This window comes from Salarias fasciatus, chromosome 15 (assembly GCF_902148845.1).
Source record: "Salarias fasciatus chromosome 15, fSalaFa1.1, whole genome shotgun sequence".
Classification (NCBI taxonomy): Eukaryota; Metazoa; Chordata; class Actinopteri; order Blenniiformes; family Blenniidae; genus Salarias; species Salarias fasciatus.
In genome coordinates, this window is record NC_043759.1 from 21,845,729 (window position 1) to 21,860,649 (window position 14,921).

At 42.9% G+C, this 14,921-nt stretch overlaps 1 pseudogene; it reads right to left on the bottom strand.

Annotated features, from left to right (window-relative positions):
- Window positions 1-93: 93 nt before the first annotated feature.
- LOC115402343 (ferritin, heavy subunit-like) lies at window positions 94-14,495 on the bottom strand (annotated as a pseudogene).
- Window positions 14,496-14,921: the final 426 nt, after the last annotated feature.

The window sequence follows — 14,921 nt, forward strand, 5'->3', positions numbered from 1 at the left end:
CTAGGGGGCGCAGGATAATGTCTGATAATAACTTGGCGCCCAGCGGATGCCACCCGACACCAAATGTAGTTGCCAACCACTCTTGAAAGACCCTTACTGACCTCTCTGGATATCGGAGTGACGGGGGAAAGCAAAAGACTGGTCAAAAGATCTGCGGTAAAAGGCAACTGAATTGTGTAAAACAGGAAAGATTGTGGACCCCGATAATGGATGGATGGATGGATGTTTCAAGATGAGCAATAGAAAAAAGCCATTGCTTGCATAGCAAGGCCTAGCAAGGTGTTGGGGATGTGTGACCTACAAAGGCAGGGGAAACCTGGTCAAAATTGATGGCAAGATACAGCATGTTAAAAAAAAACCAAGAAAATACTTGATAAAAAAAAATTGCACTCATCAACCCAGAAGCTGCACATGGGACGTACTTACAACATGACAATCATCCAAAACACAAAGCCAAGTCAGCTTTGCCCAGGCACTTGCCTTAAAGCTAGGGTTGGCGATTTGAATGAGATACATTTTTTTAAATACCGGTTAAAATGATCTTTATGACCCAATGGGAAACAATTCATAGCGTGTTCTTAAAGTAGTTTGGAAAATATCCGCTATCTACAGCAGGAGTAAAACGGGAAAAACAGCAACCAATCGTCTTGACGGGACACCTTTTTTTAAACCAATCAAATCCCTTCGCCGTTCGACCTGCCCCCTGCGCGTACATGTCAATGGCGTGCACTGACCCTGGTTCAGTGCGCGCGTAGAAGGACGGAGCGTCGTTGCAGAATGGTGGAGAAGAATGTTTGGGGCTTTACTTACCGGTGAGTGCACCATACTTGGCATAGTTCAAATAAAGAAAAACGAAGAAACGAAGCGCTGAGGACAGGTTACGCCAGGAACGCACTGGACGCGGAAGTGCTGCGCGCACCGCGCGCGCGGAACGTCTCTGCGTCTCCGCTCCCAACGGAGCTCCTCCAATGGGGTGGGAGCTGGGCGGAGCCTTGGGAGATGCTACATTCGTGCTACATGTGAGTTTTCCAAGATCGCCAACCCTAGCTTTAAGTGACAGAGAAGTTTTTGTGCTATCGTTCATCTTTGAAAAATGGCCAAGAAATCATAAATTCTGTCAGGGTATGTAAAGCACAACTGTAATTGGGTTTACAGGTATAAATTATACCTGTATAATCAATAGATATATATGTATATCGAAAAGGTACTCGGTCATGCCATTCTGAGGAGCGTCCATCTTGCGCAGGTTGGTCACAGACCCGGCTCCAGAGGAAATTAGCTTGGGGGGGGGCATGGCTTATTTTGGAGGGGGCCTGATAAATACTAATTTTCTTTAATTTTTTAACGCATTTATTTAAAGGTGCCTTAAGGAGTTTGCACGTTTTATGCGAAACAGCGCCCCCTGCAGGCCTTGGGCGTAACGCAGCTTAGTGAAAAACTCGTCCCTGTGGCTCCCGTGCACGGAAGAGGGGGACTCCGTCTTCGCTCGTTTAGAAGAGCTCAAGTAAGATTTAAGTTTCTTTTACCAGGTGGAGTCTGTGCTGGAGTTGTGGCAGTGCTGGAAGCCAGTCTTTTCTTACTTTCTGGAAGCTCCTGCTCAGTTGTTGCTCACTAAGCATCTGGCGGAGTAATGGCGGACATAATGAAACCTAACCAGCCGGAGCACGCATTACGTCATTCCTTTCAAATTCTCCCCAAAAAAACTCTGGTGCCGGACCAGCACTGCAACTTTCAAGTGACAATTTAGCGCTGTTAGAGGTACTTGTAATGAATATGTTAGGGCACATTGTACACATCATTAAAAATGTGTAACATATTTATGGTGGAAAATAAGTATTTTTAAGGTTGTAAAACTCCTTAATGCACCTTTAATGTGTCAAAACAGATAAGGTCTTTAATACAAAATAAAATAAAATAATCACTCACTCAGTGAATTGATAATATACTCATCTTAACTCAGATCATACATTTCAGAAATTTTAGGCTCAATATATCTACAGCATTGGATTCTATCAAAGTACTTGCAAAATTCAAAACAAACAAATAAAATTTAAGTGCAGAAACTTGAAGCTTACAGTCTATGAACTTCTGAAGAGAAATTAAAATGTTTCTTGAAATATATTTGACATTATAATATTTAGTGCTGTCAGTTTTAATCGCATTGATCGCAATTAATCGTGATTAATTCATGGAGAGCTGTCAACAGTTAACTTTTTTAAAGTTGAGATTAATCGCAATGAAGAATCTAATCCTCATAAATCACTCCCAATGTCAGGAAAAAGACTATTATCCTCTAGTTCTTTTCTTTGACCCAATTGGCAGACCTCAATGGATTAATCGCGATTAAAACTGACAGCACTAATAATATTTCCTCTTTTTTGCACAAACCTTAAATGTAAAGAAAAACAGAAACATGGAAAATTCACCCAGTATCCCAGTTCCTTGATGGACTTGACCTGCTCGTCCAGGTAGTGGGTCTCGATGAAGTCGCACAAATGTGGGTCGTTGTGATCCGAGCAGAGTTTGTGCAGGTCCAGCAGTGACTGGTTCATGCTCTTCTCAAGCTGCAGTGCACATTCAGGAGCCTCCACACCACTGCCCCTCTCTCATCCCGGTCGGGCTTCCTGACATCCTGTAGGATGATCCTTCCTCTCCTGTGGTTCTGAAGTTTCACCAGCTTCTCGGTGTGTTCGCGTTTCTCATGCGACTGATTCCGAAAGAACTTGACAAAGTTGTGCAATGCCTGATCATCCCGGTCAAAATAGTATCCCATAGACAAGTAGATGTAGGAAGCATACAACTCCAGATTGATCTGCCTGTTGATTGCAGCTTCGCAGTCCTGATGGCAGTTTTGGCTCACTTGGGACCTCATGGTTCTGGTCTCAGTGGCAGGGTCTTCTGATGAGGAGGTCGCAGCTGCTTCCCACTAAATTTCATCAGTTAGTTGTGATGAAACTGAGGGTTTTCATCAGCAAGGTGTGCTCTCTCTTTTTTTGTTCAGATTCATTATTGAAAACATCTGTTAGCACAGGTAGGTGCTCCCAAACATGGATCGAACACGGACAGCATGAAGTTGAAGCTGTGGCATCAGACCAGGGGACAGCAGACGGTAAAAGTCTTGGATTGCAGCATCCTGGAACTTTGCTCTCAGGCCACTGTTGCTTTAAAGCTCAATTAAGTCCATCTGAAGGTGTTGGGGTGCAGTGCAGATGTCAGTGGTGAAGAGGACTGGCAAAGATGTCAAAGCCAGACTGCTGTGCTGTAAAGTCAGAGAAGCGCCAATTAAACTCAGTCTTTAACTGACTCAGTTTGGTCACCAACTGAGCACATGAAAATGTCCCAGGAAATGAGGCTGAGATGCTCTGACAGACAGAAAAGTAGGCAAGATTGTCCTGTTTCACTTGGCTTATCCATAGGTCCACTTTACGCTGGAAAGCTGTAATCGTGTCGGACATCTGCGCGATGACTTGTTTGCGTCCTTGCAGTTTCTGATTCAGTTGGGCAAAATGCTCGATCATGTCACACAACACGGCAAAGCCACACAGCTACTTTGGTTCCGACAGTTCAGACAAGGGTTTTCCTTTACTCTGCATAAAACAGCAATGTCTTTCCTGAGCTCAAAAAATCTTTTGAGGACTTTGCGCCTACTCAGCCACCGCACGAGCCCATCTCCTGCGAAAACAGCTGGAAATAACGGTGATTCAGGCTGCGGGCCTGCATGAAGTTCACTGTTTTCATGACCGTGGTACTATGTCATTCATCACCAGCACCTTTCCACACAAAGCTTCTTGGTGGATAATGCAATGATATGAATGATATCAGAGGCAGATCAGAGACAAGTGACAGTTTTTTTTTTTTTTTTGCATTTTCCCCTTCATTAGTCCAACCAAGCCCGCTTTTTCTCCACACATTGCCAGTGCACCATCTGTAGTTAATCCCACCATGTTTTCCCAGGACAATGTATTTTTACTGATGGACTTTTCCAATGCATCAAAAATATCCTGTCCGGTCATGGTCCAATGCATTGCAGCTACATCCAACAGCTCCTCAGTGACGGAGAGATCCGGTTTCACGCCTCCCAATAAAAATTGATAACTGCGCCGTATCCGTGCTTTCATCAACAGCTAATGAAAAAGCTGTGTAGCTGCATGTCTCCTCGGCCAGCTGTGTTGCAAGTGTGACCGGGTAAAATTATAATCCGCAGGATACAACTTAATTTTATGGGATCTTTAATTGTGACTGCTCAGCCAAAAAGGAACCAAATAGGACATGAGCAGCGTTAAATGAATTAAAAGTTACAGAGTGGTCTTTTTACTGTTTCCTCTGACTGGTGCCGAGTAATGCATTCACGGGTGGGCATCCCCATCCACCACAGAACCCATATCTTTTAGGCACACATCTCTTACCACAGGAACAATCACAGGAGAGGAAAACTCAAAGTGCACTAGTGATGATTAACAAAAGTTCTGTAACTCGGTCGATGGCGATGGTGTTTCTTGATAAACTGACATTTTCAAAAGTCTGTATCTGGTCGGGACACACCTGCTCACAGACCTTCAGCATGCACTGCTTCAAAAATGCTCCCTCTGAAACAGACTTGGAAGCGTGGGTGATTTCTTCAGCCACAATAAAGCTCACTGCCCCAGTGTTTTTGGCTGTGGATTTCGTGAACACACTCTGCTGCGACCGAAGTTTGCGTTTTAATTCTTGGGCAATATGTTGCTTTTCTTGAAGGCTAGCTTTGGCGCACTTACCTCCGTGTTTGGTGTCAAAATGCTAGCGTAGGTTATACTCTTTGACAACCGAAACTGCCTTGCCACACAAAAGACAAACCAGTCTTTCTCCTTGAAGCACGAACAAGTACTCGCCTCCTATCTTTCTTGAAATACTGTTCCTTCTCCATTAACTTTTCTCTTTCTGGACATTTTGGTGTCATTTTTTTTAACCTCTGAATTCCACTTGTTGGCATTGATGTGGAAAAACTGCCGTGTAGTGGAGATGTTATGTCGCAGGTATTACGGTCGACAGACATTGTGGGATTTGTAGTTTTTGGTCAAAGCACACACTCAGACCTTTTATGCTCTTATGGGCCACATAAAATGACTTGGTGGGCCACATTTGCCCTGCGGGTCTTAAAGGAATACTCTGAAGATTTTGGACCCACGCCCTATCCCTATCATTTACAAAGTGAGATAAGCTCATGAATACCTTTTTTGTGTCTGTGCGTCCAGCGGCTGGATCCCAGCTGTTAGCATTGTAGTTAGCTGCTGGAGGTGAAAAGGAAACAGAGCCGGACTGACAAAAGTGGACAAAATACTCCTTCCAGTTGTCCAGGGGATGGCGTATTAGCACGTGAAGTAAATCCGAATGGTTATAAAACATTTTAAAAGACGTGTTTTCCTTTTCAATCCATTAAAATAACGTTTTGATACACACAGATCTGCACAAGCATAGTGCTCCGCAGAAGGATATACCGGCGCACAGCGGCTGAGTCTACGGCTTCTACTGCTGTGCTCCGGTATATCCTTCCGCGGAGCACTGCATATATCATAACAACAGACCATATCATGTTGTTTGATAATGACCACTGAAAAAAATGTCAATAAGTGTTGCACTTTCTTTGCTGATTTCCTCAGACAAAAAGTTCAGTGATTTCCTAATTTTCTCCAACTCATTTGCCAATTTCCTGGCTGTGGCCATGGTCTTCCAATTTTAATAAGACAGAATAAAAAAAAAAAAGTTTCATCTTGCAGGCTCAGTAAAAAAAAAAGTGCTCTGCAGTCCGTCACCATATGCTCCCAAGATCCTTGCAAAATTCTTGCTTAAATTTGCCAAATTGAGAGCAATATTCATACCATGAAATATATAATATTACTTTATAATGAACATCGCCTTGATTCTGAGTGGATGTCACCATATTTAGTTGATTTTAAAGGATTGCAGGGAGACTGTGAGCGGAGGAAAGCTGTGGTAGCCATCTTGTTTCTCCTCCCCCAGCTGACAGAGGCTGTGTTCGAAACCGCATACTGCCTACTACATCCTTCCATACTCATACTATCCATCCTGCATCCTGCTTACTCAGTCCATCAGACAGTATGCAAAGCGTTTACACTACAGCATACTACATAATGCATTGCACTCCTCCCCGAGCCGAAATCGACCTGCTAAAGCGGATTTCACTTAAGCTCTAAACTCTTCAAATGTATAACTTTATCGAGATTTTTTTTTAAATTAGGCGACAAAGTGGTCGTTTAGAGCCCGAGTGTGTCGTTTATTTGTCCAAATACCAGCCGTTTATGATTTTGTTCAGACGAATTTGGCGATATGTGAGCCAGCCGCGGTGAGCGGCTCCAGCACGGAGGTGTCAGAGAAGCAGAGAAGCAGAGCACACACAAAGCCCGAACCCGCCACTGGGGCACCCCACCCGGCACGGCGCTCAGCGCCGTGGCCGTGGCACTCGGGTCCCCCGACCCGGCAGCCCAGTCTCCAGGCCCGGTCGGGCTTTGGTGGCGGGCGACCATGGATCACGCCGCCGGCCGCCCCCGCCACTCCGACCGGCTCCCCGCCGACCCGCTCGGCAGCGGGACCGAGACGTGCGGTCTCACCCAGCGGTCCTACGAAGCGGGCCCGCCCCGGGCGTCGCACCGAGTCGGTTCCGGAGGTCCGGTGGCAGACCCCCGGGCCCCCCGGTGCAGCGCGGCACCCCAGCGGCGGCCCGCCGGCGAGCTCAGAGTTTCTCACACCCTCCGGGGCTGGACCCAGATCGCGGGGCCAGCCCCCCCACCACACCCGCCGGCCGCCAGGGGGTGCAAGCTCTGTCTGGCGCAACCGCTGTCCGTCGTGTTGCATCTTGGGCAAATTCAGTATGAGTAGTGAACACACGATGTCTACTCAACATTTCTGGCGAATGCAGTATGCATCCGGGAACTTCTCGCATACTCAAAATCGCATACTGCCAGTGTAAACGCACTGCATACTCAATAAGTTAGTATGAGTAGTAGGTAAGTATGCGGTTTCGAACACAGTAAGAGTGTCCCAGATCAAACCAGACCAGTCCATAGATATCATACAAGAACACTAGATGGATCATGCTATAACCCAATGGGGACTAACGTCGTCACATGGCGGCCATCTTGGTACAGGGCCTTTCGCTCACTCATCACACTGTCAATGGAGCGTGAACTTTGAAATAGCTGTTGATTGCTCAATTTTCAATCGATTTTCAAACGACCTGGTTTGTTATAAACGTCAGACATGTAGATATTTAACTGTGTGCAAAACGAAAAATTGTGATTTTAACATTTAGTCTGAATCATAGCAACCTAACGTTAGTAATAAATCAAACCATCTGTAAATCCATCAAGAATTCAATGAGTTGAGTATTTTAATTAGTGTAAATCACTCACTTTCCCTTAGATTACACAGAGCGCCCCAGAATGGTCCACTGTACTAAGACGGCCGCCAGTGAACAACGTTGTTGACTCCGCCTTAAGGCATCTAGTTTTTATATGATATCTATGGACCAGTCTGTGTACTCTCCCTTGATTGACATGTGAAACTGAAAAATATCAATTCCTAACCAATTTTGTTGCCATAATGTGATTTCTTGGGATTCTCGGTCCATGTGGCAAAGTGGCTGTGCTCAGTAGGAAAAGCAGCTGATCTTCACAGTTGGAAGTTCAGGTTTGAGACCTGTTATCACTTAAAAAGCAATAATCTTTAAATGGTTTTGATCACTTTCTTGCCACCTGTGAATGGACAGTGAGTTCTTACAGTGAATTCTAACTGAATAATGTGCCTACTTAACTAACATTTCCCCTCAGGGTGCAGCTTTAATGCAAACATTCTGGGGTTCTTGGTCAGTGTGTCATGCACGATCTGGGCCACCAGAAAGCACAAGCAGACCTGAATGTTACAGTTTTATACCCTAATTTACAGCATGCAGTGAGTTGCTCCAGTATTTTTTTGTCACGAGAAGAAAATAAAGAATTAGAACTGAAAATTCTGTGTTAACAACACCAAGAGTAGCAGCTGTGGTGCCTGGTAGTGAGCTGTTTGCATGATTTTACAGTGACAGTGTAGCTGGATATCAGTGCCACAAGATGATAATTACCGTAATTGTTTGTAATATTCCTGTTTTTGTACCAAGAAGTGGTTGGTGAAAATTCACCTGCAGTCTTCATTCCTGGGACCTCAGATTGCGTTCTCCTGAAAAATTAGAGGCCATAGTTGTGTGTTTAACTCACTGGCTCTAATCCTCATGTATGATAGCTGAAAAAGAAGTCTTCATGCACCTGATGAACCGTAATTGTTTTTTTTCTCCTCTGCTGTAAACTACAATTTTATCATTTGCTTTTAAACAACTGTTTAACTTTCCTACTTATATATTTTGTGCAGAAATTACTTTATTCACACATTTGATAGTTTTCTTTGTGCACACAGGATGTTCGTTACATCCAGCCTTCCACGGACTCGCTGGTTGTCCTTGCTGTATTCACACATTGTCTGTTCAGTGAATTGACATTTACAGTAAACTGTGTAAGCTTTGCATAAGCGCTGTTTGTATGTTGCATTATAGAGCGTTGATCAAGGTGTGTGTTCTGTAACACAGTTTCTTGTATGCAGCTCGTATATTGAATTATATATAATATAAACATTCCCTGTGTTAATAATTACACTGTCAACAACTTAGCAAAATCATTTGAAAAGTGGTTCAACTCACTTTTTTGGTAAATCTCTGAAACTGTGGAAGATGTATAGATTTTTAAAAATAAAATATTTGCCTGTTAAATTCTCCCAAACTTATGTATCAGTATCTCGCTATTATAGTAGCTGAAAATACAGACTGCAGCTCAAACATAAGGCCCGTCAAAACCACCAAGCAAATTAGAAACCTTTTCAAAGACAATATTAACTTTATAATAAATTTCCGAACACTATCAGGGACGCTGTGTTGAAAGGACCTAGTTGCTGTCGAACTAACGTGAAATCTGTGCGGTCAGGGTGAGTTTGCAAAACTATACACAATGCAATATAGAAGAAAGTTGTTTATTTGGAGGGACATTTCATTAGGTTTTTTTTTTTTAGATATTTGTGTGACATTTTCATCATGCATACTCTGCACCACAAAAAAAAAAAAAAAAAAAAATTAAATTTAAAGGTACTTATAGCACTGTTTTACCAGTCCAGGCCCACTCAAGATGAAATGGGGCTGCAGTGCCCCCCCCTGTTTGACACCCCTGGTCGTGGAGCTGTAGTGAAAATCATGTGATCACCACTAGAGGGCAGTGAAGCCTTTCTGCTGGAGCAGCAGCACTCACACTCTGCTCACAGACCAGGCGTTTGGTTAAAAGTAACCACTGGTTCAGAGCAGGGTGAATGGGATCGTCTTTACATCCACTCATCTCTCACAATGCTGCTGGATTTCCAGCAGGAAACGTTTGGCTTTTTAATTATTTTTTTTCCCCTTTCACTTTGACATGCTGATTTGAAGATAGCAGTGAGGCGTTAATTGATAATCTTCCTATTTGTGAAGCTCTGTCATGTTGTGCTTTTAAAAAGAATATATATTTCTTCATTTCTTTTCATTCCTTGGTTCTTTTTGATGATTGTCTTGGAAGTGCTGTACGAGGAAGATAATGTTTTGTCAGCTGACCTGTGCTGAGCTCTTTGCAGAGAAACGCTTTTAAGTCCTCCATTGTCTTTGATTCACTGTAATTAATGACAGGGAGAAACAAACATCAGTCATTACTGGATGGCAATTGTATTTATGCCTGTTTGGATAAGGATGATAACACCAAGTATGCTTGAGACTTCATCCAAGCAAGGAAAACAAAAGAAAAGAGAAAAAAAAGTCCCCAAAAACACTTTATTGACCAATATAATACTGTAGTGCAGACAGTAAAAAGCCTAGTCTTGCAACATGGACCGGCTTTAACAAATGTAAAGGATCGTAGAAAAGGAAAGGTCGAGGAAAATTCTCCTCCCTTTAGAAACTTTTATAAGTTTATGTGGTACAAATAGGTTTTATAGTCATTGTACTTTTATGATCTTTTTTTTTTCCCCCTTCCTTAATGTAACTTTCATGACATTCAGTAATCCCACAATGCAGTCGTGAGCTGGACTCACTTATTAATGACAGCAAATGGGCGCAAGACATCTTTAATGCTCCCGAGCCATCAGATTTTTCTCATCAAATCATTATGTGAAATGAGAGCTTGAGGGAGAGCAGGAATTAAGCGGCAGTATTGACCACTTTATGACTTTATGACCTTTCCAGAGCACAGAGTGTCTATTGTACTGCACCTTGTAAAATCTTTAAGTGCAGTTTAAAAAAAATGGATTAAACGGTACTTTGAGTGAGAAATAAAGCGATGCGGTCTTGATTGGTGTCGCCACATTAATTATGTGATCTGTAATCATTCACGTCACATTTTGAACTGAACATGTTCGAGACTGGCTTCAACAACAATGACACACACATACAAAAAAAGAAAGAAAAAAAAACAGAAGCTGGGTTTTATTGGCTTTATTGTGTTTTGTTTATATGCATGATGTATCATTAGGGGGAGATTTGTGCCAGACGAGACTCCCAGATACTCAGCCATAGGGAGCAGCCTCATAACATGCCCTAGTTAAAGCTTTTCTGTTGTTTGCATCCCCAATCCGGTCAAAATTTCCCCAGATATGGCTTGTAAGAGTGTGTATGTTGTTGCTAAGGAACAGTTTTTCCTGTGCCCCCAGTAGGTGGTCTCCTTATGAATATCATTACAAATCCCCATTCAGGGAAGGCAAGACATCTTTATCCCTCGCAGACCATGTTTATCACTATTTTCCCTTCTAAATTTGGGAGTGATGTCTGCGCGCACTGTTTACACCTTCACTATGAGATCCAAATGAGATCCGGAGTAATCGCTGATGTTGAGGAAACGACGTGGAAGAATATATTTCTGAACTTTTAAATAGCGAGGTGTGTTGGGTGGGAGTGGCGGCTCACTCACGTTTGTCTCTAATTAATCATGGACAGCATTAGGCCTTCATCCAGAGGTTTATCCACAGGAGGTCCAGTCTTGGGCGTGGGGCTCCCCTGTAGTGGTGGCCCCTCTCACCCCTGCGGTGTGCACTCTGTGTGGGGCGCAGGCTCGGGGCACGGCCCCTTGTCTTCCTGCTGGGCCTCCATCTGCCGCGGAGGTGGTTAGGTCCCCGGATTGATGGCGATACAATGGGTTTGTGACACGTGTCGCGGTGAGTGACAGAGGGTCCCGTCCCGACCGGGCCTCCCGACGACCACGGAATCCACATTTGTGGTGGGCACTATGCCAAGGCTAATGGGAGGAGTGATCCTCCCGCTGCGGGATGGGACTCGTAGTTTACAGCTGGCTGGGAGATCAGGACAAAAAGCTCATATCCGGCGTCTGTCCTCAGACTTCAAGCGGGACCGGCGTTAGTCTTACTGCTGATTCTTAGTTCTAACTTCTGATTCCTGTGTTAATCAGAGCTCTGCTGCCAGTGAGGCTGCCCGCACCCCCCTTCCTCTGAAAGACTTCACGAAGCCTTCTAAACTGGTCTCTGAAGTTCCCCAGTTGACCCAGCAGTACTCCTTTCACACACCTGTCAACACGCTCTTTCTTTCCACTTTGGTGGGTCCAAGTTAAAAAGAAATGGCTTCCTTCATCTCCCACTCCTCTCCTCTTCGCCCAAAACAGAATGATAAAAGCTGGAGTTTCACATCTGAGCAACTGCAACAATGCTACTGTACCTTCAAAGGGGGAAGATGCCACATCGCGAGATGACAGGGTATTGATATGAAAGTGTTGTCTCCTTCCTGGGCGAGATCAGAGGAGGCCTGCTCCATGTGTTCCGCGTTGTGTTGCTCTGAGTGATCTGACCAGTGTGCTGGAAGAGACGTGTCATTCACTGGGATGTGTGCCGGTGTCGGTTTTTCCTTGCAGGAGTTCAGTAGAACACATTTGGCAAAGGCATCTATCTCACTCTCTTTTTTTTTTTTTTTTTTTTTTCATCTTTTCTTGGCTTTGGTGTTCGATGTGTGTGGCACCATAAATGACTTTCAATCTTAAGAATAATACCTTTTTAAAAAAAGAAAATAGTCATATTGTGATAAAAGTTGTTAATATTTGGTGTCTGTTAGTGTTTTTTAGTTAATTGTGTTCCCATGTGCACAAGACAGATGTGTGGAGCAGAGCGCTGTTCCCTGCTTTACCGCTGTTTCTCAGACATTAACGATGAAGAGCCGCTCTCACACTGGATTGGATTGATGTTATTATATTATATATATTGGATTGATTGATAATATTGAACACAGTACATCGCTGAGACCCAAAACAGAATTAGCTTCAAAGCTAACATACGAAGCACTGCAAAGTAGGTGATTTTTTGACATTTCACTGTATTTTATACCAGGAAGTATCATTCAAATCACCCTTATCCCCAGTTTCTAATAATTCTCTGTGCTTTTTTTTTTCATTTTAAAGGTGATTGTGTTGTTATTTCATCTGCGATCTGTATGTGGCCCCTGAACTATTTGATGCCACTGCTTTATAACACTCAACAGTGCAGAAAATCAAACTTTCAAATCAACATTGAAACTGATGTAACTGCCTCCCTACAAATGTAAAAATGACTGTTTCTTTTGACGATTGCTGAAGCTGCACACAGTGGTTAATACTCTCATCTGGAAGCGTAAATATCCCCTGCTGTTCAGGTTCTTGAAGGCCTTTCTGTGGAAAATCCACATGTTCTTTGTGTGAACGGGTTTTCCTCCCACAGCCCAATAACACGCGTCTCTCTGATTCTCCTGTGTTAATGTGACGTTGTGTGACTGTATACAGCATACTGGCAATTCAGCCATATTCAGCTGGTATCGGCCCTGATCTTGCCCCCTGCGTTTCATATTGTTATCGAAAACGAGTCAGCAATGCACGACTTCTATTGGGTTAATTTCATGTCATTCATATATATTGTTAATCAGTGATTGGCTACTAAGACCCGCCTCCTTGGGGCGACTTTTCCAGCACACCAAGCTGTTCATCTACCCTTTTAGTGCAGATTATTTATAAAAAATGAAGTGTATACATTATTAGTATGTTATCATTTAGTATCAGATTTTACTTTGCTCTTTATTTCTGTTTCTGAGGTTGAAAGCCAGGTTGACAACAAGCTCCCACTTTTCTCCAAGCAGAGGTTTCTCCTTCATGTCATATCCGTTAGCAAAAAACAAAAAACAAAAAGTAGTGAATGGCAAAGAACTTGCAAAAATGAGAGAAGATTAAATCCCCACCGTGACTTTTTAAATAAAAAGTGTGTATATTTTTTCTTTGAGGGAAAAGCAGGGCTGGACATGTCAACGGCTTTTTGTAATCTTCTTGAAAGCCCTTGAAAGGAGGCCTGAAGTTCTCCTCATGATGGAGTGAATTCATTTAAAGGATCCTATTTGTGTTGTGTGCAGATAAAGGCAGCAGATAACTTCAGAATGGCTAGATTTTTAATTATTGGTCGAAAGGTGTCTTATGAAAAGACCTTCAGAAAACTGTTTTCTAAGCTTTTCCAGTCCAGGCTTTTGAAAAGGTCAAAATAATTGACTAAGAAATGATGTGCATAGTCTTTTTTTTTTTTTTTTTTTTTTGGGGGGGGGGGGGGGGGGGGGTGTGTGTGTGTGTGATACAGCTCCTGATGTAGCCTGGAGAACATCATCATACAACTTATTCACATGGCCTGGTGTTGAAGCAAACTTGAGGCACAATATGGATCCAATCGGCAGCTTCCTTCATGGTGCTGAAGTATTCCTGACCCAGTATTAGAACCCTCTGTGCATATCCTGTTTTGCTGTTGCAATGTTTGAGTCAGACTGATTTTATAAGATTTAATATCAATAAAAAAAAATTCAAAAAGTTACAGTTACAGGTACTAAACTGTCGTCACCAACACTTGATCGAATTTTTTCTCGAAGTGAAAAATGACAGAATTTTCAACCATATTTAAATGAAATAACAAAAAAAAAGCTCTAAAAACTAGTGTACAAACATGTATTTAAAAATAAAAGTAAACAAATGCTAATCTTATTTTATGGAGATGTGATTGGGACTTTGCCTGCAGTACAGGCTCTGATCGGCGTCTCCCTGGACTTGTATGAATCTCAGTGTTTCAAATAAAAGTTACCTATTGCATATGTGGCTCCCAGGTAAATGTCCCTAAACACCAGCTCTGCTTGGGCTTTAAAAGCCTTCAGAAAGATGTAAGAAACGGAGCGACAGCAGAGCATGAAAAGAGAGCAAGAGTGAACAGAAACACCAGACCATTTGAAAGTATTTTTTTAAAATTTTTTTAAGAAAATACGAGAGGAAGACGCTAATTCAATAGTTTCAGCGGGTAAACCAGGTTGTGACATATGACCTGAATAAAAAGCTGCAGTGTGAACTCAAATCCTAAAAGTTTAATGAAGATAGAAAAGAAAACTATCTGTTGCAAGTTATCAAAACTATGGAAATCTTCTGTAAGATTATGATCTCAAACACAGCTCTCTTTAACAATGTTAAACTCAAATAGCTCCCATCAAGTGTTCTAATACAATAAAGATATTCTACTTAAAGGTGCTGTAGGCAGGATTTTGCTAGTCAATGCTAATTTTTCTGTGTTTTCTTTGGATTAAATGTCAGAGTATCCATTGATAATCCTTTTGGAGTGTAGCATAATTGCACTACCGCGAGGGCGCAGCGTTTCCATCTGTCTCTGTTCTGAGCTGAAAAGGAATCTCAACAGCTCCAGGTATCTTCGATCAATCAGAACAGCCCCTGAGGCTCTAACCATGATTGGTCAAGGGGCGTTAGTTGCATGTTCTTGTGGGAGGGGCTTAACTTGCCTAAGGGCGTGATGTCAGAGAAAACAGGACAGGATTGGCTGTGCTG